Source organism: Lactuca virosa, chromosome 1 (genome assembly GCF_052849685.1).
Source record: "Lactuca virosa cultivar CGN04683 chromosome 1, Lactuca_virosa_CGN04683_v6, whole genome shotgun sequence".
NCBI lineage: Eukaryota > Viridiplantae > Streptophyta > Magnoliopsida > Asterales > Asteraceae > Lactuca > Lactuca virosa.
This window is the reverse complement of record NC_136426.1, coordinates 261,938,473-261,954,435: the sequence shown is the minus strand read 5'-3', so window position 1 is coordinate 261,954,435 and position 15,963 is coordinate 261,938,473. Positions and strand designations below refer to the sequence as shown.

Genomic DNA, 15,963 nt, shown 5'->3' with positions numbered 1-15,963 from the left:
CTCCGTTCCAAAAATACGAAGACCATGAACCATGAAACGGAGGCCACCCGAGCATAGAAATAGCAAGAAAGAAAAAAAAACAAAAAAAAACCGCACGTAAAATCTAAAAAAACGCAAACGGATAACGAAAAAGGGGGGTGCAACACGAGGACTTCCCATGGGGTCACCCATCCTAGTACTACTCTCTCCCAAGCACGCTTAACTGCGGAGTTCTGATGGGATCCGGTGCATTAGTGCTGGTATGATCGCACCCGAAATACTATCCATGCTTATTGCTTGTATGTCTTAAAAGACGCAGAACCTCCTTTGTTTTCGTACGCGAGGCGTGGGACCCACGTGACCGATCGGCTCCGTTCCAAAAATACGAAGACCATGAACCATGAAACGAAGGCCACCCGAGCATAGAAATAGCAAGAAAGAAAAAAAAACAAAAAAAAACCGCACGTAAAATCTAAAAAAACGCAAACGGACAACGAAAAAGGGGGTGCAACACGAGGACTTCCCAGGGGGTCACCCACCCTAGTACTACTCTCGCCCAAGCACGCTTAACTGCGGAGTTCTGATGGGATCCGGTGCATTAGTGCTGGTATGATCGCACCCGAAATACTATCCATGCTTATTGCTTGTATGTCTTAAAAGACGCAGAACCTCCTTTGTTTTCGTACGCGAGGCGTGGGACCCACGTGACCGATCAGCTCCGTTCCAAAAATACGAAGACCATCAACCATGAAGCGGAGGCCACCCGAGCATAGAAATAGCAAGAAAGAAAAAAAACAAAAAAAAACCGCACGTAAAATCTAAAAAAACGCAAACGGACAACGAAAAAAGGGGGGTGCAACACGAGGACTTCCCATGGGGTCACCCATCCTAGTACTACTCTCTCTCAAGCACGCTTAACTGCGGAGTTCTGATGGGATCCGGTGCATTAGTGCTGGTATGATCGCACCCGAAATACTGTCCATGCTTATTGCTTGTATGTCTTAAAAGACACAGAACCTCCTTTGTTTTCGTACGCGAGGCGTGGGACCCACGTGACCGATCGGCTCCGTTCCAAAAATACGAAGACCATGAACCATGAAACGGAGGCCACCCGAGCATAGAAATAGCAAGAAAAAAAAACAAAAAAAAACCGCACGTAAAATCTAAAAAAACGCAAACGGACAACGAAAAAGGGGGGGTGCAACACGAGGACTTCCCAAGGGGTCACCCATCCTAGTACTACTCTCGCCCAAGCACGCTTAACTGCGGAGTTCTGATGGGATCCGGTGCATTAGTGCTGGTATGATCGCACCCGAAATACTATCCATGCTTATTGCTTTTATGTCTTAAAAGACGCAGAACCTCCTTTGTTTTCGTACGCGAGACGTGGGACCCACGTGACCGATCGGCTCCGTTCCAAAAATACAAAAACCATCAACCATGAAGCGGTGGCCACCCGAGCATAGAAATAGCAAGAAAGAAAACAAAAAAAAACCGCACGTAAAATCTAAAAAAACGCAAACGTGCAACGAAAAAGGGGGGGGGTGCAACACGAGGACTTCCCAGGGGGTCACACATCCTAGTACTACTCTCGCCCAAGCACGCTTAACTGCGGAGTTCTGATGGGATCCGGTGCATTAGTGCTGGTATGATAGCACCCGAAATACTATCCATGCTTATTGCTTTTATGTCTTAAAAGACGCAGAACCTCCTTTGTTTTCGTACGCGAGGCGTGGGACCCACGTGACCGATCGGCTCCGTTCCAAAAATACGAAAACCTTCAACCATGAAGCGGAGGCCACCCGAGCATAGAAATAGCAAGAAAGAAAACAAAAAAAAACCGCACGTAAAATCTAAAAAAACGCAAACGGGCAACGAAAAAGGGGGGGGGTGCAACACGAGGACTTCCCAGGGGGTCACACATCCTAGTACTACTCTCGCCCAAGCACGCTTAACTGCGGAGTTCTGATGGGATCCGGTGCATTAGTGCTGGTATGATAGCACCCGAAATACTATCCATGCTTATTGCTTTTATGTCTTAAAAGACGCAGAACCTCCTTTGTTTTCGTACGCGAGGCGTGGGACCCACGTGACCGATCGGCTCCGTTCCAAAAATACGAAAACCTTCAACCATGAAGCGGAGGCCACCCGAGCATAGAAATAGCAAGAAAGAAAAAAAACCGCACGTGAAATCTAAAAAAACGCAAACGGACAACGAAAAAGGGGGGTGCAACACGAGGACTTCCGAGGGGGTCACCCATCCTAGTACTACTCTCGCCCAAGCACGCTTAAATGCGGAGTTCTGATGGGATCCGGTGCATTAGTGCTGGTATGATCGCACCCGAAATACTATCCATGCTTATTGCTTTTATGTCTTAAATGACGCAGAACCTCCTTTGTTTTCGTACGCGAGGCGTGGGACCCACGTGACCGATCGGCTCCGTTCCAAAAATACGAAAACCATCAACCATGAAGCGGAGGCCACCCGAGCATAGAAATAGCAAGAAAGAAAAAAAAACAAAAAAAAAACCGCACGTAAAATCTAAAAAAACGCAAACGGACAACGAAAAAGGGGGGTGCAACACAAGGACTTCCCACGGGGTCACCCATCCTAGTACTACTCTCGCCCAAGCACGCTTAACTGCGGAGTTCTGATGCGATCCGGTGCATTAGTGCTGGTATGATCGCACCCGAAATACTATCCATGCTTATTGCTTGTATGTCTTAAAAGACGCAGAACCTCCTTTGTTTTCGTACGCGAGGCGTGGGACCCACGTGACCGATCGGCTCCGTTCCAAAAATACGAACACCATGAACCATGAAACGGAGGCCACCCGAGCATAGAAATAGCAAGAAAGAAAAAAAAAACAAAAAAAAACCGCACGTAAAATCTAAAAAAACGCAAACGCGCAACGAAAAAGGGGGGGGGTGCAACACGAGGACTTCCCAGGGGGTCACACATCCTAGTACTACTCTCGCCCAAGCACGCTTAACTGCGGAGTTCTGATGGGATCCGGTGCATTAGTGCTGGTATGATAGCACCCGAAATACTATCCATGCTTATTGCTTTTATGTCTTAAAAGACGCAGAACCTCCTTTGTTTTCGTACGCGAGGCGTGGGACCCACGTGACCGATCGGCTCCGTTCCAAAAATACGAAAACCTTCAACCATGAAGCGGAGGCCACCCGAGCATAGAAATAGCAAGAAAGAAAAAAAAACCGCACGTGAAATCTAAAAAAACGCAAACGGACAACGAAAAAGGGGGGTGCAACACGAGGACTTCCCAGGGGGTCACCCATCCTAGTACTACTCTCGCCCAAGCACGCTTAAATGCGGAGTTCTGATGGGATCCGGTGCATTAGTGCTGGTATGATCGCACCCGAAATACTATCCATGCTTATTGCTTTTATGTCTTAAAAGACGCAGAACCTCCTTTGTTTTCGTACGCGAGGCGTGGGACCCACGTGACCGATCGGCTCCCTTCCAAAAATACGAAAACCATCAACCATGAAGCGGAGGCCACCCGAGCATAGAAATAGCAAGAAAGAAAAAAAAACAAAAAAAAAACCGCACGTAAAATCTAAAAAAACGCAAACGGACAACGAAAAAGGGGGGTGCAACACAAGGACTTCCCACGGGGTCACCCATCCTAGTACTACTCTCGCCCAAGCACGCTTAACTGCGGAGTTCTGATGCGATCCGGTGCATTAGTGCTGGTATGATCGCACCCGAAATACTATCCATGCTTATTGCTTGTATGTCTTAAAAGACGCAGAACCTCCTTTGTTTTCGTACGCGAGGCGTGGGACCCACGTGACCGATCGGCTCCGTTCCAAAAATACGAACACCATGAACCATGAAACGGAGGCCACCCGAGCATAGAAATAGCAAGAAAGAAAAAAAAAACAAAAAAAAACCGCACGTAAAATCTAAAAAAACGCAAACGCGCAACGAAAAAGGGGGTGCAACACGAGGACTTCCCAGGGGGTCACCCATCCTAGTACTACTCTCACCCAAGCACGCTTAACTGCGGAGTTCTGATGGGATCCGGTGCATTAGTGCTGGTATGATCACACCCGAAATACTATCCATGCTTATTGCTTTTATGTCTTAAAAGACGCAGAACCTCCTTTGTTTTCGTACGCGAGGCGTGGGACCCACGTGACCGATCGGCTCCGTTCCAAAAATACGAAAACCATCAACCATGAAACGGAGGCCACCCGAGCATACAAATAGCAAGAAAGAAAAAAAACAAAAAAAAACCGCACGTAAAATCTAAAAAAACGCAAACGGACAACGAAAAAGGGGGGTGCAACACGAGGACTTCCCAGGGGGTCACCCATCCTAGTACTAATCTCGCCCAAGCACGCTTAACTGCGGAGTTCTGATGGGATCCGGTGCATTAGTGCTGGTATGATAGCACCCGAAATACTATCCATGCTTATTGCTTTTATGTCTTAAAAGACGCAGAACCTCCTTTGTTTTCGTACGCGAGGCGTGGGACCCACGTGACCGATCGGCTCCGTTCCAAAAATACGAAAACCATCAACCATGAAGCGGAGGCCACCCGAGCATAGAAATAGCAAGAAAGAAAAAAAAAACCGCACGTAAAATCTAAAAAAACGCAAACGGACAACGAAAAAGGGGGGTGCAACACGAGGACTTCCCAGGGGGTCACCCATCCTAGTACTACTCTCGCCCAAACACGCTTAACTGCGGAGTTCTGATGGGATCCGGTGCATTAGTGCTGGTATGATCGCACCCGTAATACTATCCATGCTTATTGCTTTTATGTCTTAAAAGACGCAGAACCTCCTTTGTTTTCGTACGCGAGGCGTGGGACCCACGTGACCGATCGGCTCCGTTCCAAAAATACGAAAACCAATAACCATGAAGCGGAGGCCACCCGAGCATAGAAATAGCAAGAAAGAAAAAAAAAACAAAAAAAAAACCGCACGTAAAATCTAAAAAAACGCAAACGGACAACGAAAAAGGGGGGTGCAACACGAGGACTTCCCAGGGGGTCACCCATCCTAGTACTACTCTCGCCCAAGCACGCTTAACTGCGGAGTTCTGATGTGATCCGGTGCATTAGTGCTGGTATGATCGCACCCGAAATACTATCCATGCTTATTGCTTGTATGTCTTAAAAGACGCAGAACCTCCTTTGTTTTCGTACGCGAGGCGTGGGACCCACGTGACCGATCAGCTCCGTTCCAAAAATACGAAGACCATCAACCATGAAGCGGAGGCCACCCGAGCATAGAAATAGCAAGAAAGAAAAAAAACAAAAAAAAACCGCACGTAAAATCTAAAAAAACGCAAACGGACAACGAAAAAGGGGGTGCAACACGAGGACTTCCCATGGGGTCACCCATCCTAGTACTACTCTCTCCCAAGCACGCTTAACTGCAGAGTTCTGATGGGATCCGGTGCATTAGTGCTGCTATGATCGCACCCGAAATATTGTCCATGCTTATTGCTTGTATGTCTTAAAAGACACAGAACCTCCTTTGTTTTCGTACGCGAGGCGTGGGACCCACGTGACCGATCGGCTCCGTTCCAAAAATACGAAGACCATGAACCATGAAACGGAGGCCACCTGAGCATAGAAATAGCAAGAAAAAAAAAACAAAAAAAAAACCGCACGTAAAATCTAAAAAAACGCAAACGGACAACGAAAAAGGGGGGGTGCAACACGAGGACTTCCCAAGGGGTCACCCATCCTAGTACTACTCTCGCCCAAGCACGCTTAACTGCGGAGTTCTGATGGGATCCGGTGCATTAGTGCTGGTATGATCGCACCCGAAATACTATCCATGCTTATTGCTTTTATGTCTTAAAAGACGCAGAACCTCCTTTGTTTTCGTACGCGAGACGTGGGACCCACGTGACCGATCGGCTCCGTTCCAAAAATACGAAAACCTTCAACCATGAAGCGGTGGCCACCCGAGCATAGAAATAGCAAGAAAGAAAACAAAAAAAAACCGCACGTAAAATCTAAAAAAACGCAAACGGGCAACGAAAAAGGGGGGGGGGGTGCAACACGAGGACTTCCCAGGGGGTCACACATCCTAGTACTACTCTCGCCCAAGCACGCTTAACTGCGGAGTTCTGATGGGATCCGGTGCATTAGTGCTGGTATGATAGCACCCGAAATACTATCCATGCTTATTGCTTTTATGTCTTAAAAGACGCAGAACCTCCTTTGTTTTCGTACGCGAGGCGTGGGACCCACGTGACCGATCGGCTCCGTTCCAAAAATACGAAAACCTTCAACCATGAAGCGGAGGCCACCCGAGCATAGAAATAGCAAGAAAGAAAAAAAAAACCGCACGTGAAATCTAAAAAAACGCAAACGGACAACGAAAAAGGGGGGTGCAACACGAGGACTTCCCAGGGGGTCACCCATCCTAGTACTACTCTCGCCCAAGCACGCTTAAATGCGGAGTTCTGATTGGATCCGGTGCATTAGTGCTGGTATGATCGCACCCGAAATACTATCCATGCTTATTGCTTTTATGTCTTAAAAGACGCAGAACCTCCTTTGTTTTCGTACGCGAGGCGTGGGACCCACGTGACCGATCGGCTCCGTTCCAAAAATACGAAAACCATCAACCATGAAGCGGAGGCCACCCGAGCATAGAAATAGCAAGAAAGAAAAAAAAACAAAAAAAAAAACCGCACGTAAAATCTAAAAAAACGCAAACGGACAACGAAAAAGGGGGGTGCAACACAAGGACTTCCCAGGGGGTCACCCATCCTAGTACTACTCTCGCCCAAGCACGCTTAACTGCGGAGTTCTAATGTGATCCGGTGCATTAGTGCTGGTATGATCGCACCCGAAATACTATCCATGCTTATTGCTTGTATGTCTTAAAAGACGCAGAACCTCCTTTGTTTTCGTACGCGAGGCGTGGGACCCACGTGACCGATCGGCTCCGTTCCAAAAATACGAACACCATGAACCATGAAACGGAGGCCACCCGAGCATAGAAATAGCAAGAAAGAAAAAAAAACAAAAAAAAACCGCACGTAAAATCTAAAAAAACGCAAACGCGCAACGAAAAAGGGGGTGCAACACGAGGACTTCCCAGGGGGTCACCCATCCTAGTACTACTCTCACCCAAGCACGCTTAACTCCGGAGTTCTGATGGGATCCGGTGCATTAGTGCTGGTATGATCACACCCGAAATACTATCCATGCTTATTGCTTTTATGTCTTAAAAGACGCAGAACCTCCTTTGTTTTCGTACGCGAGGCGTGGGACCCACGTGACCGATCGGCTCCGTTCCAAAAATACGAAAACCATCAACCATGAAGCGGTGGCCACCCGAGCATAGAAATAGCAAGAAAGAAAACAAAAAAAAACCGCACGTAAAATCTAAAAAAACGCAAACAGACAACGAAAAAGGGGGGGGGGGTGCAACACGAGGACTTCCCAGGGGGTCACCCATCCTAGTACTAATCTCGCCCAAGCACGCTTAACTGCGGAGTTCTGATGGGATCCGGTGCATTAGTGCTGGTATGATAGCACCCGAAATACTATCCATGCTTATTGCTTTTATGTCTTAAAAGACGCAGAACCTCCTTTGTTTTCGTACGCGAGGCGTGGGACCCACGTGACCGATCGGCTCCGTTCCAAAAATACGAAAACCATCAACCATGAAGCGGAGGCCACCCGAGCATAGAAATAGCAAGAAAGAAAAAAAAACCGCACGTAAAATCTAAAAAAACGCAAACGGACAACGAAAAAGGGGGGTGCAACACGAGGACTTCCCAGGGGGTCACCCATCCTAGTACTACTCTCGCCCAAACACGCTTAACTGCGGAGTTCTGATGGGATCTGGTGCATTAGTGCTGGTATGATCGCACCCGTAATACTATCCATGCTTATTGCTTTTATGTCTTAAAAGACGCAGAACCTCCTTTGTTTTCGTACGCGAGGCGTGGGACCCACGTGACCGATCGGCTCCGTTCCAAAAATACGAAAACCATCAACCATGAAGCGGAGGCCACCCGAGCATAGAAATAGCAAGAAAGAAAAAAAAACAAAAAAAAACCGCACGTAAAATCTAAAAAAACGCAAACGGACAACGAAAAAGAGGGGTGCAACACAAGGACTTCCCAGGGGGTCACCCATCCTAGTACTACTCTCGCCCAAGCACGTTTAACTGCGGAGTTCTGATGGGATCCGGTGCATTAGTGCTGGTATGATCGCACCCGAAATACTATCCATGCTTATTGCTTGTATGTCTTAAAAGACGCAGAACCTCCTTTGTTTTCGTACGCGAGGCGTGGGACCCACGTGACCGATCAGCTCCGTTCCAAAAATACGAAGACCATCAACCATGAAGCGGAGGCCACCCGAGCATAGAAATAGCAAGAAAGAAAAAAAAACAAAAAAAAACCGCACGTAAAATCTAAAAAAACGCAAACGGACAACGAAAAAGGGGGGTGCAACACGAGGACTTCCCATGGGGTCACCCATCCTAGTACTACTCTCGCCCAAGCACGCTTAACTGCGGAGTTCTGATGGGATCCGGTGCATTAGTGCTGATATGATCGCACCCGAAATACTGTCCATGCTTATTGCTTGTATGTCTTAAAAGACACAGAACCTCCTTTGTTTTCGTATGCGAGGCGTGGGACCCACGTGACCGATCGGCTCCGTTCCAAAAATACGAAGACCATGAACCATGAAACGGAGGCCACCCGAGCATAGAAATAGCAGGAAAAAAAAAACAAAAAAAAACCGCACGTAAAATCTAAAAAAACGCAAACGGACAACGAAAAAGGGGGGGTGCAACACGAGGACTTCCCAAGGGGTCACCCATCCTAGTACTACTCTCGCCCAAGCACGCTTAACTGCGGAGTTCTGATGGGATCCGGTGCATTAGTGCTGGTATGATCGCACCCGAAATACTATCCATGCTTATTGCTTTTATGTCTTAAAAGACGCAGAACCTCCTTTGTTTTCGTACGCGAGACGTGGGACCCACGTGACCGATCGGCTCCGTTCCAAAAATACGAAAACCTTCAACCATGAAGCGGTGGCCACCCGAGCATAGAAATAGCAAGAAAGAAAACAAAAAAAAACCGCACGTAAAATCTAAAAAAACGCAAACGGGCAACGAAAAAGGGAGGTGCAACACGAGGACTTCCCAGGGGGTCACCCATCCTAGTACTACTCTCGCCCAAGCACGCTTAAGTGCAGAGTTCTGATGGGATCCGGTGCATTAGTGCTGGTATGATCGCACCCGAAATACTATCCACGCTTATTGCTTGTATGTCTTAAAAGACGCAGAACCTCCTTTGTTTTCGTACGCGAGGCGTGGGACCCACGTGACCGATCAGCTCCGTTCCAAAAATACGAAGACCATCAACCATGAAGCGGAGGCCACCCGAGCATAGAAATAGCAAGAAAGAAAAAAAAACAAAAAAAAAACCGCACGTAAAATCTAAAAAAACGCAAACGGACAACGAAAAAGGGGGGTGCAACACGAGGACTTCCCATGGGGTCACCCATCCTAGTACTACTCTCTCCCAAGCACGCTTAACTGCGGAGTTCTGATGGGATCCGGTGCATTAGTGCTGGTATGATCGCACCCGAAATACTGTCCATGCTTATTGCTTGTATGTCTTAAAAGACACAGAACCTCCTTTGTTTTCGTACGCGAAGCGAGGGACCCACGTGACCGATCGGCTCCGTTCCAAAAATACGAAGACCATGAACCATGAAACGGAGGCCACCCGAGCATAGAAATAGCAAGAAAAAAAAACAAAAAAAAACCGCACGTAAAATCGAAAAAAACGCAAACGGACAACGAAAAAGGGGGGGTGCAACACGAGGACTTCCCAAGGGGTCACCCATCCTAGTACTACTCTCGCCTAAGCACGCTTAACTGCGGAGTTCTGATGGGATCCGGTGCATTAGTGCTGGTATGATCGCACCCGAAATACTATCCATGCTTATTGCTTTTATGTCTTAAAAGACGCAGAACCTCCTTTGTTTTCGTACGCGAGACGTGGGACCCACGTGACCGATCGGCTCCGTTCCAAAAATACGAAAACCATCAACCATGAAGCGGTGGCCACCCGAGCATAGAAATAGCAAGAAAGAAAACAAAAAAAAACCGCACGTAAAATCTAAAAAAACGCAAACGGGCAACGAAAAAGGGGGGGGGGTGCAACACGAGGACTTCCCAGGGGGTCACACATCCTAGTACTACTCTCGCCCAAGCACGCTTAACTGCGGAGTTCTGATGGGATCCGGTGCATTAGTGCTGGTATGATAGCACCCGAAATACTATCCATGCTTATTGCTTTTATGTCTTAAAAGACGCAGAACCTCCTTTGTTTTCGTACGCGAGGCGTGGGACCCACGTGACCGATCGGCTCCGTTCCAAAAATACGAAAACCTTCAACCATGAAGCGGAGGCCACCCGAGCATAGAAATAGCAAGAAAGAAAAAAAAACCGCACGTGAAATCTAAAAAAACGCAAACGGACAACGAAAAAGGGGGGTGCAACACGAGGACTTCCCAGGGGGTCACCCATCCTAGTACTACTCTCGCCCAAGCACGCTTAAATGCGGAGTTCTGATGGGATCCGGTGCATTAGTGCTGGTATGATCGCACCCGAAATACTATCCATGCTTATTGCTTTTATGTCTTAAAAGACGCAGAACCTCCTTTGTTTTCGTACGCGAGGCGTGGGCCCCACGTGACCGATCAGCTCCGTTCCAAAAATACGAAGACCATCAACCATGAAGCGGAGGCCACCCGAGCATAGAAATAGCAAGAAAGAAAAAAAAACAAAAAAAAACCGCACGTAAAATCTAAAAAAACGCAAACGGACAACGAAAAAGGGGGGTGCAACACGAGGACTTCCCATGGGGTCACCCATCCTAGTACTACTCTCGCCCAAGCACGCTTAACTGCGGAGTTCTGATGGGATCCGGTGCATTAGTGCTGATATGATCGCACCCGAAATACTGTCCATGCTTATTGCTTGTATGTCTTAAAAGACACAGAACCTCCTTTGTTTTCGTACGCGAGGCGTGGGACCCACGTGACCGATCGGCTCCGTTCCAAAAATACGAAGACCATGAACCATGAAACGGAGGCCACCCGAGCATAGAAATAGCAAGAAAAAAAAAACAAAAAAAAACCGCACGTAAAATCTAAAAAAACGCAAACGGACAACGAAAAAGGGGGGGTGCAACACGAGGACTTCCCAAGGGGTCACCCATCCTAGTACTACTCTCGCCCAAGCACGCTTAACTGCGGAGTTCTGATGGGATCCGGTGCATTAGTCTTGGTATGATCGCACCCGAAATACTATCCATGCTTATTGCTTGTATGTCTTAAAAGACGCAGAACCTCCTTTGTTTTCGTACGCGAGGCGTGGGACCCACGTGACCGATCAGCTCCGTTCCAAAAATACGAAGACCATCAACCATGAAGCGGATAGAAATAGCAAGAAAGAAAAAAAAAACAAAAAAAAACCGCACGTAAAATCTAAAAAAACGCAAACGGACAACGAAAAAGGGGGGTGCAACACAAGGACTTCCCATGGGGTCACCCATCCTAGTACTACTCTCGCCCAAGCACGCTTAACTGCGGAGTTCTGATGGGATCCGGTGCATTAGTAATGGTATGATCGCACCCGAAATACTGTCCATGCTTATTGCTTGTATGTCTTAAAAGACACAGAACCTCCTTTGTTTTCGTACGCGAGGCGTGGGACCCACGTGACCGATCGGCTCCGTTCCAAAAATACGAAGACCATGAACCATGAAACGGAGGCCACCCGAGCATAGAAATAGCAAGAAAAAAAAAACAAAAAAAAACCGCACGTAAAATCTAAAAAAACGCAAACGGACAACGAAAAAGGGGGGGTGCAACACGAGGACTTCCCAAGGGGTCACCCATCCTAGTACTACTCTCGCCCAAGCACGCTTAACTGCGGAGTTCTGATGGGATCCGGTGCATTAGTGCTGGTATGATCGCACCCGAAATACTATCCATGCTTATTGCTTTTATGTCTTAAAAGACGCAGAACCTCCTTTGTTTTCGTACGCGAGACGTGGGACCCACGTGACCGACCGGCTCCGTTCCAAAAATACGAAAACCATCAACCATGAAGCGGTGGCCACCCGAGCATAGAAATAGCAAGAAAGAATACAAAAAAAACCGCACGTAAAATCTAAAAAAACGCAAACGGGCAACGAAAAAGGGGGGGGGGGGTGCAACACGAGGACTTCCCAGGGGGTCACACATCCTAGTACTACTCTCGCCCAAGCACGCTTAACTGCGGAGTTCTGATGGGATCCGGTGCATTAGTGCTGGTATGATAGCACCCGAAATACTATCCATGCTTATTGCTTTTATGTCTTAAAAGACGCAGAACCTCCTTTGTTTTCGTACGCTAGGCGTGGGACCCACGTGACCGATCGGCTCCGTTCCAAAAATACGAAAACCTTCAACCATGAAGCGGAGGCCACCCGAGCATAGAAATAGCAAGAAAGAAAAAAAAAACCGCACGTGAAATCTAAAAAAACGCAAACGGACAACGAAAAAGGGGGGTGCAACACGAGGACTTCCCAGGGGGTCACCCATCCTAGTACTACTCTCGCCCAAGCACGCTTAACTGCGGAGTTCTGATGGGATCCGGTGCATTAGTGCTGGTATGATAGCACCCGAAATACTATCCATGCTTATTGCTTTTATGTCTTAAAAGACGCAGAACCTCCTTTGTTTTCGTACGCGAGGCGTGGGACCCACGTGACCGATCGGCTCCGTTCCAAAAATACGAAAACCATCAACCATGAAGCGGAGGCCACCCGAGCATAGAAATAGCAAGAAAGAAAAAAAAACAAAAAAAAAAAAACCGCACGTAAAATCTAAAAAAACGCAAACGGATAACGAAAAAGGGGGATGCAACACAAGGACTTCCCAGAGGGTCACCCATCCTAGTACTACTCTCGCCCAAGCACGCTTAACTGCGGAGTTCTGATGCGATCCAGTGCATTAGTGCTGGTATGATCGCACCTGAAATACTATCCATGCTTATTGCTTGTATGTCTTAAAAGACGCAGAACCTCCTTTGTTTTCGTACGCGAGGCGTGGGACCCACGTGACCGATCGGCTCCGTTCCAAAAATACGAACACCATGAACCATGAAACGGAGGCCACCCGAGCATAGAAATAGCAAGAAACAAAAAAAAGAAACAAAAAAAAACCGCACGTAAAATCTAAAAAAACGCAAACGGACAACGAAAAAGGGGGGGTGCAACACGAGGACTTCCCAGGGGGTCACCCATCCTTGTACTACTCTCGCCCAAGCACGCTTAACTACAGAGTTCTGATGGGATCCGGTGCATTAGTGCTGGTATGATCGCACCCGAAATACTATCCATGCTAATTGCTTTTATGTTTTAAAAGACGCAGAACCTCCTTTGTTTTCGTACGCGAGGCGTGGGACCCACGTGACCGATCGGCTCCGTTCCAAAAATACGAAAACCATCAACCATGAAGCGGTGGCCACCCGAGCATAGAAATAGCAAGAAAGAAAACAAAAAAAAACCACACGTAAAATCTAAAAAAACGCAAACGGACAACGAAAAAGGGGGGGGGGGGGGTGCAACACGAGGATTTCCCAGGGGGTCACCCATCCTAGTACTAATCTCGCCCAAGCACGCTTAACTGCGGAGTTTTGATGGGATCCGGTGCATTAGTGCTGGTATGATAGCACCCGAAATACTATCCATGCTTATTGCTTTTATGTCTTAAAAGACGCAGAACCTCCTTTGTTTTCGTACGCGAGGCGTGGGACCCACGTGACCGATCGGCTCCGTTCCAAAAATACGAAAACCATCAACCATGAAGCGGAGGCCACCCGAGCATAGAAATAGCAAGAAAGAAAAAAAAACCGCACGTAAAATCTAAAAAAACGCAAACGGACAACGAAAAAGGGGGGTGCAACACGAGGACTTCCCAGGGGGTCACCCATCCTAGTACTACTCTCGCCCAAACACGCTTAACTGCGGAGTTCTGATGGGATCCGGTGCATTAGTGCTGGTATGATCGCACCCGTAATACTATCCATGCTTATTGCTTTTATGTCTTAAAAGACGTAGAACCTCCTTTGTTTTCGTACGCGAGGCGTGGGACCCACGTGACCGATCGGCTCCGTTCCAAAAATACGAAAACCATCAACCATGAAGCGGAGGCCACCCGAGCATAGAAATAGCAAGATAGAAAAAAAAACAAAAAAAAAACCGCACGTAAAATCTAAAAAAACGCAAACGGACAACGAAAAAGGGGGGTGCAACACAAGGACTTCCCAGGGGGTCACCCATCCTAGTACTACTCTCGCCCAAGCACGCTTAACTGCGGAGTTCTGATGGGATCCGGTGCATTAGTGCTGGTATGATCGCACCCGAAATACTATCCATGCTTATTGCTTGTATGTCTTAAAAGACGCAGAACCTCCTTTGTTTTCGTACGCGAGGCGTGGGACGCACGTGACCGATCGGCTCCGTTCCAAAAATACGAAGACCATGAACCATGAAACGGAGGCCACCCGAGCATAGAAATAGCAAGAAAGAAAAAAAAACAAAAAAAAACCGCACGTAAAATCTAAAAAAACGCAAACGCGCAACGAAAAAGGGGGTGCAACACGAGGACTTCCCAGGGGGTCACCCATCCTAGTACTACTCTCACCCAAGCACGCTTAACTGCGGAGTTCTGATGGGATCCGATGCATTAGTGCTGGTATGATCACACCCGAAATACTATCCATGCTTATTGCTTTTATGTCTTAAAAGACGCAGAACCTCCTTTGTTTTCGTACGCGAGGCGTGGGACCCACGTGACCGATCGGCTCCGTTCCAAAAATACGAAAACCATCAACTATGAAGCGGAGGCCACCCGAGCATACAAATAGCAAGAAAGAAAAAAAACAAAAAAAAAACCGCATGTAAAATCTAAAAAAACGCAAACGGACAACGAAAAAGGGGGGGTGCAACACCAGGACTTCCCAGGGGGTGACTTCCCAGGGGGTCACCCATCCTAGTACTACTCTCGCCCAAGCACGCTTAACTGCGGAAGCACGCTTAACTGCGGAGTTCTGATGGGATCCGGTGCATTAGTACTGGTATGATCGCACCCGAAATACTATCCATGCTTATTGCTTTTATGTCTTAAAAGACGCAGAACCTCCTTTGTTTTCGTACGCGAGGCGTGGGACCCACGTGACCGATCGGCTCCGTTCCAAAAATACGAAAACCATCAACCATGAAGCGGAGGCCACCCGAGCATAGAAATAGCAATAAAGAAAAAAAAACCGCACGTAAAATCTAAAAAAACGCAAACGGACAACGAAAAAGGGGGGTGCAACACGAGGACTTCTCAGGGGGTCACCCATCCTAGTACTACTCTCGCCCAAGCACGCTTAACTGCAGAGTTCTGATGGGATCCGGTGCATTAGTGCTGGTATGATCGCACCCGAAATACTATCCATGCTTATTGCTTTTATGTCTTAAAAGACGCAGAACCTCCTTTGTTTTCGTAGGCGAGACGTGGGACCCACGTGACCGATCGGCTCCGTTCCAAAAATACGAAAACCATCAACCATGAAGCGGTGGCCACCCGAGCATAGAAATAGCAAGAAAGAAAAAAAAGAAACAAAAAAAACCGCACGTAAAATCTAAAAAAACGCAAACGCGCAACGAAAAAGGGGGTGCAACACGAGGACTTCCCAGGGGGTCACCCATCCTAGTACTACTCTCACCCACGCACGCTTAACTGCGGGGTTCTGATGAGATCTGGTGCATTAGTGCTGGTATGATCACACCCGAAATACTATCCATGCTTATTGCTTTTATGTCTTAAAAGACGCAGAACCTCCTTTGTTTTCGTACGCGAGGCGTGGGACCCACGTGACCGATCGGCTCCGTTCCAAAAATACGAAAACCAT

At 47.7% G+C, this 15,963-nt stretch overlaps 45 non-coding genes and 1 pseudogene across 45 annotated transcripts; all 46 read right to left on the bottom strand.

Annotated features, from left to right (window-relative positions):
• Positions 1-134: 134 nt before the first annotated feature.
• On the bottom strand, positions 135-253 carry LOC145145605 (5S ribosomal RNA). Its single transcript, XR_013726569.1, has one exon. It is a non-coding gene; the product is annotated as a 5S ribosomal RNA (ribosomal RNA).
• Positions 254-481: 228 nt separating this feature from the next.
• LOC145152667 (5S ribosomal RNA) lies at positions 482-600 on the bottom strand. The gene has a single exon (XR_013733194.1). It is a non-coding gene; the product is annotated as a 5S ribosomal RNA (ribosomal RNA).
• Positions 601-829: 229 nt separating this feature from the next.
• LOC145148818 (5S ribosomal RNA) lies at positions 830-948 on the bottom strand. Its single transcript, XR_013729684.1, has one exon. It is a non-coding gene; the product is annotated as a 5S ribosomal RNA (ribosomal RNA).
• Positions 949-1,174: 226 nt separating this feature from the next.
• On the bottom strand, positions 1,175-1,293 carry LOC145153392 (5S ribosomal RNA). The gene has a single exon (XR_013733903.1). It is a non-coding gene; the product is annotated as a 5S ribosomal RNA (ribosomal RNA).
• A 227-nt stretch (positions 1,294-1,520) lies between these two features.
• On the bottom strand, positions 1,521-1,639 carry LOC145147555 (5S ribosomal RNA). The gene has a single exon (XR_013728454.1). It is a non-coding gene; the product is annotated as a 5S ribosomal RNA (ribosomal RNA).
• A 227-nt stretch (positions 1,640-1,866) lies between these two features.
• LOC145147554 (5S ribosomal RNA) lies at positions 1,867-1,985 on the bottom strand. Its single transcript, XR_013728453.1, has one exon. It is a non-coding gene; the product is annotated as a 5S ribosomal RNA (ribosomal RNA).
• A 218-nt stretch (positions 1,986-2,203) lies between these two features.
• Positions 2,204-2,322, bottom strand: LOC145146935 (5S ribosomal RNA). The gene has a single exon (XR_013727857.1). It is a non-coding gene; the product is annotated as a 5S ribosomal RNA (ribosomal RNA).
• A 230-nt stretch (positions 2,323-2,552) lies between these two features.
• LOC145145148 (5S ribosomal RNA) lies at positions 2,553-2,671 on the bottom strand. Its single transcript, XR_013726136.1, has one exon. It is a non-coding gene; the product is annotated as a 5S ribosomal RNA (ribosomal RNA).
• Positions 2,672-2,904: 233 nt separating this feature from the next.
• Positions 2,905-3,023, bottom strand: LOC145147552 (5S ribosomal RNA). The gene has a single exon (XR_013728451.1). It is a non-coding gene; the product is annotated as a 5S ribosomal RNA (ribosomal RNA).
• A 219-nt stretch (positions 3,024-3,242) lies between these two features.
• LOC145143791 (5S ribosomal RNA) lies at positions 3,243-3,361 on the bottom strand. The gene has a single exon (XR_013724825.1). It is a non-coding gene; the product is annotated as a 5S ribosomal RNA (ribosomal RNA).
• Positions 3,362-3,591: 230 nt separating this feature from the next.
• Positions 3,592-3,710, bottom strand: LOC145145147 (5S ribosomal RNA). The gene has a single exon (XR_013726135.1). It is a non-coding gene; the product is annotated as a 5S ribosomal RNA (ribosomal RNA).
• Positions 3,711-3,939: 229 nt separating this feature from the next.
• Positions 3,940-4,058, bottom strand: LOC145142014 (5S ribosomal RNA). The gene has a single exon (XR_013723107.1). It is a non-coding gene; the product is annotated as a 5S ribosomal RNA (ribosomal RNA).
• Positions 4,059-4,286: 228 nt separating this feature from the next.
• Positions 4,287-4,405, bottom strand: LOC145139038 (5S ribosomal RNA). The gene has a single exon (XR_013721817.1). It is a non-coding gene; the product is annotated as a 5S ribosomal RNA (ribosomal RNA).
• Positions 4,406-4,625: 220 nt separating this feature from the next.
• Positions 4,626-4,744, bottom strand: LOC145155206 (5S ribosomal RNA). Its single transcript, XR_013735658.1, has one exon. It is a non-coding gene; the product is annotated as a 5S ribosomal RNA (ribosomal RNA).
• Positions 4,745-4,975: 231 nt separating this feature from the next.
• LOC145155494 (5S ribosomal RNA) lies at positions 4,976-5,094 on the bottom strand. The gene has a single exon (XR_013735931.1). It is a non-coding gene; the product is annotated as a 5S ribosomal RNA (ribosomal RNA).
• A 227-nt stretch (positions 5,095-5,321) lies between these two features.
• On the bottom strand, positions 5,322-5,440 carry LOC145149893 (5S ribosomal RNA). Its single transcript, XR_013730732.1, has one exon. It is a non-coding gene; the product is annotated as a 5S ribosomal RNA (ribosomal RNA).
• A 228-nt stretch (positions 5,441-5,668) lies between these two features.
• On the bottom strand, positions 5,669-5,787 carry LOC145153391 (5S ribosomal RNA). The gene has a single exon (XR_013733902.1). It is a non-coding gene; the product is annotated as a 5S ribosomal RNA (ribosomal RNA).
• A 229-nt stretch (positions 5,788-6,016) lies between these two features.
• Positions 6,017-6,135, bottom strand: LOC145147551 (5S ribosomal RNA). The gene has a single exon (XR_013728450.1). It is a non-coding gene; the product is annotated as a 5S ribosomal RNA (ribosomal RNA).
• Positions 6,136-6,355: 220 nt separating this feature from the next.
• On the bottom strand, positions 6,356-6,474 carry LOC145148017 (5S ribosomal RNA). Its single transcript, XR_013728916.1, has one exon. It is a non-coding gene; the product is annotated as a 5S ribosomal RNA (ribosomal RNA).
• Positions 6,475-6,705: 231 nt separating this feature from the next.
• On the bottom strand, positions 6,706-6,824 carry LOC145144576 (5S ribosomal RNA). The gene has a single exon (XR_013725587.1). It is a non-coding gene; the product is annotated as a 5S ribosomal RNA (ribosomal RNA).
• Positions 6,825-7,052: 228 nt separating this feature from the next.
• On the bottom strand, positions 7,053-7,171 carry LOC145144916 (5S ribosomal RNA). The gene has a single exon (XR_013725917.1). It is a non-coding gene; the product is annotated as a 5S ribosomal RNA (ribosomal RNA).
• Positions 7,172-7,400: 229 nt separating this feature from the next.
• On the bottom strand, positions 7,401-7,519 carry LOC145139033 (5S ribosomal RNA). The gene has a single exon (XR_013721816.1). It is a non-coding gene; the product is annotated as a 5S ribosomal RNA (ribosomal RNA).
• Positions 7,520-7,738: 219 nt separating this feature from the next.
• On the bottom strand, positions 7,739-7,857 carry LOC145144750 (5S ribosomal RNA). Its single transcript, XR_013725754.1, has one exon. It is a non-coding gene; the product is annotated as a 5S ribosomal RNA (ribosomal RNA).
• Positions 7,858-8,086: 229 nt separating this feature from the next.
• Positions 8,087-8,205, bottom strand: LOC145155804 (5S ribosomal RNA). Its single transcript, XR_013736232.1, has one exon. It is a non-coding gene; the product is annotated as a 5S ribosomal RNA (ribosomal RNA).
• Positions 8,206-8,434: 229 nt separating this feature from the next.
• LOC145134005 (5S ribosomal RNA) lies at positions 8,435-8,553 on the bottom strand. Its single transcript, XR_013718864.1, has one exon. It is a non-coding gene; the product is annotated as a 5S ribosomal RNA (ribosomal RNA).
• A 227-nt stretch (positions 8,554-8,780) lies between these two features.
• LOC145153389 (5S ribosomal RNA) lies at positions 8,781-8,899 on the bottom strand. Its single transcript, XR_013733901.1, has one exon. It is a non-coding gene; the product is annotated as a 5S ribosomal RNA (ribosomal RNA).
• Positions 8,900-9,123: 224 nt separating this feature from the next.
• LOC145148193 (5S ribosomal RNA) lies at positions 9,124-9,242 on the bottom strand. The gene has a single exon (XR_013729090.1). It is a non-coding gene; the product is annotated as a 5S ribosomal RNA (ribosomal RNA).
• Positions 9,243-9,472: 230 nt separating this feature from the next.
• On the bottom strand, positions 9,473-9,591 carry LOC145145603 (5S ribosomal RNA). Its single transcript, XR_013726568.1, has one exon. It is a non-coding gene; the product is annotated as a 5S ribosomal RNA (ribosomal RNA).
• Positions 9,592-9,817: 226 nt separating this feature from the next.
• LOC145143819 (5S ribosomal RNA) lies at positions 9,818-9,936 on the bottom strand. Its single transcript, XR_013724853.1, has one exon. It is a non-coding gene; the product is annotated as a 5S ribosomal RNA (ribosomal RNA).
• A 228-nt stretch (positions 9,937-10,164) lies between these two features.
• Positions 10,165-10,283, bottom strand: LOC145147550 (5S ribosomal RNA). Its single transcript, XR_013728449.1, has one exon. It is a non-coding gene; the product is annotated as a 5S ribosomal RNA (ribosomal RNA).
• A 219-nt stretch (positions 10,284-10,502) lies between these two features.
• Positions 10,503-10,621, bottom strand: LOC145143790 (5S ribosomal RNA). Its single transcript, XR_013724824.1, has one exon. It is a non-coding gene; the product is annotated as a 5S ribosomal RNA (ribosomal RNA).
• A 229-nt stretch (positions 10,622-10,850) lies between these two features.
• LOC145133997 (5S ribosomal RNA) lies at positions 10,851-10,969 on the bottom strand. Its single transcript, XR_013718862.1, has one exon. It is a non-coding gene; the product is annotated as a 5S ribosomal RNA (ribosomal RNA).
• Positions 10,970-11,196: 227 nt separating this feature from the next.
• LOC145147492 (5S ribosomal RNA) lies at positions 11,197-11,315 on the bottom strand. Its single transcript, XR_013728393.1, has one exon. It is a non-coding gene; the product is annotated as a 5S ribosomal RNA (ribosomal RNA).
• Positions 11,316-11,532: 217 nt separating this feature from the next.
• On the bottom strand, positions 11,533-11,651 carry LOC145147832 (5S ribosomal RNA). Its single transcript, XR_013728721.1, has one exon. It is a non-coding gene; the product is annotated as a 5S ribosomal RNA (ribosomal RNA).
• Positions 11,652-11,878: 227 nt separating this feature from the next.
• LOC145153388 (5S ribosomal RNA) lies at positions 11,879-11,997 on the bottom strand. The gene has a single exon (XR_013733900.1). It is a non-coding gene; the product is annotated as a 5S ribosomal RNA (ribosomal RNA).
• Positions 11,998-12,226: 229 nt separating this feature from the next.
• LOC145147549 (5S ribosomal RNA) lies at positions 12,227-12,345 on the bottom strand. The gene has a single exon (XR_013728448.1). It is a non-coding gene; the product is annotated as a 5S ribosomal RNA (ribosomal RNA).
• A 220-nt stretch (positions 12,346-12,565) lies between these two features.
• On the bottom strand, positions 12,566-12,684 carry LOC145155869 (5S ribosomal RNA). Its single transcript, XR_013736297.1, has one exon. It is a non-coding gene; the product is annotated as a 5S ribosomal RNA (ribosomal RNA).
• A 233-nt stretch (positions 12,685-12,917) lies between these two features.
• On the bottom strand, positions 12,918-13,036 carry LOC145149386 (5S ribosomal RNA). The gene has a single exon (XR_013730246.1). It is a non-coding gene; the product is annotated as a 5S ribosomal RNA (ribosomal RNA).
• A 233-nt stretch (positions 13,037-13,269) lies between these two features.
• On the bottom strand, positions 13,270-13,388 carry LOC145145769 (5S ribosomal RNA). Its single transcript, XR_013726727.1, has one exon. It is a non-coding gene; the product is annotated as a 5S ribosomal RNA (ribosomal RNA).
• A 232-nt stretch (positions 13,389-13,620) lies between these two features.
• Positions 13,621-13,739, bottom strand: LOC145147976 (5S ribosomal RNA). The gene has a single exon (XR_013728874.1). It is a non-coding gene; the product is annotated as a 5S ribosomal RNA (ribosomal RNA).
• A 219-nt stretch (positions 13,740-13,958) lies between these two features.
• Positions 13,959-14,077, bottom strand: LOC145155205 (5S ribosomal RNA). Its single transcript, XR_013735657.1, has one exon. It is a non-coding gene; the product is annotated as a 5S ribosomal RNA (ribosomal RNA).
• A 230-nt stretch (positions 14,078-14,307) lies between these two features.
• LOC145154209 (5S ribosomal RNA) lies at positions 14,308-14,426 on the bottom strand. The gene has a single exon (XR_013734693.1). It is a non-coding gene; the product is annotated as a 5S ribosomal RNA (ribosomal RNA).
• Positions 14,427-14,654: 228 nt separating this feature from the next.
• LOC145146808 (5S ribosomal RNA) lies at positions 14,655-14,773 on the bottom strand. The gene has a single exon (XR_013727735.1). It is a non-coding gene; the product is annotated as a 5S ribosomal RNA (ribosomal RNA).
• Positions 14,774-15,003: 230 nt separating this feature from the next.
• Positions 15,004-15,155, bottom strand: LOC145151317 (5S ribosomal RNA; annotated as a pseudogene).
• A 219-nt stretch (positions 15,156-15,374) lies between these two features.
• LOC145134989 (5S ribosomal RNA) lies at positions 15,375-15,493 on the bottom strand. Its single transcript, XR_013719475.1, has one exon. It is a non-coding gene; the product is annotated as a 5S ribosomal RNA (ribosomal RNA).
• Positions 15,494-15,723: 230 nt separating this feature from the next.
• On the bottom strand, positions 15,724-15,842 carry LOC145150486 (5S ribosomal RNA). Its single transcript, XR_013731309.1, has one exon. It is a non-coding gene; the product is annotated as a 5S ribosomal RNA (ribosomal RNA).
• Positions 15,843-15,963: the final 121 nt, after the last annotated feature.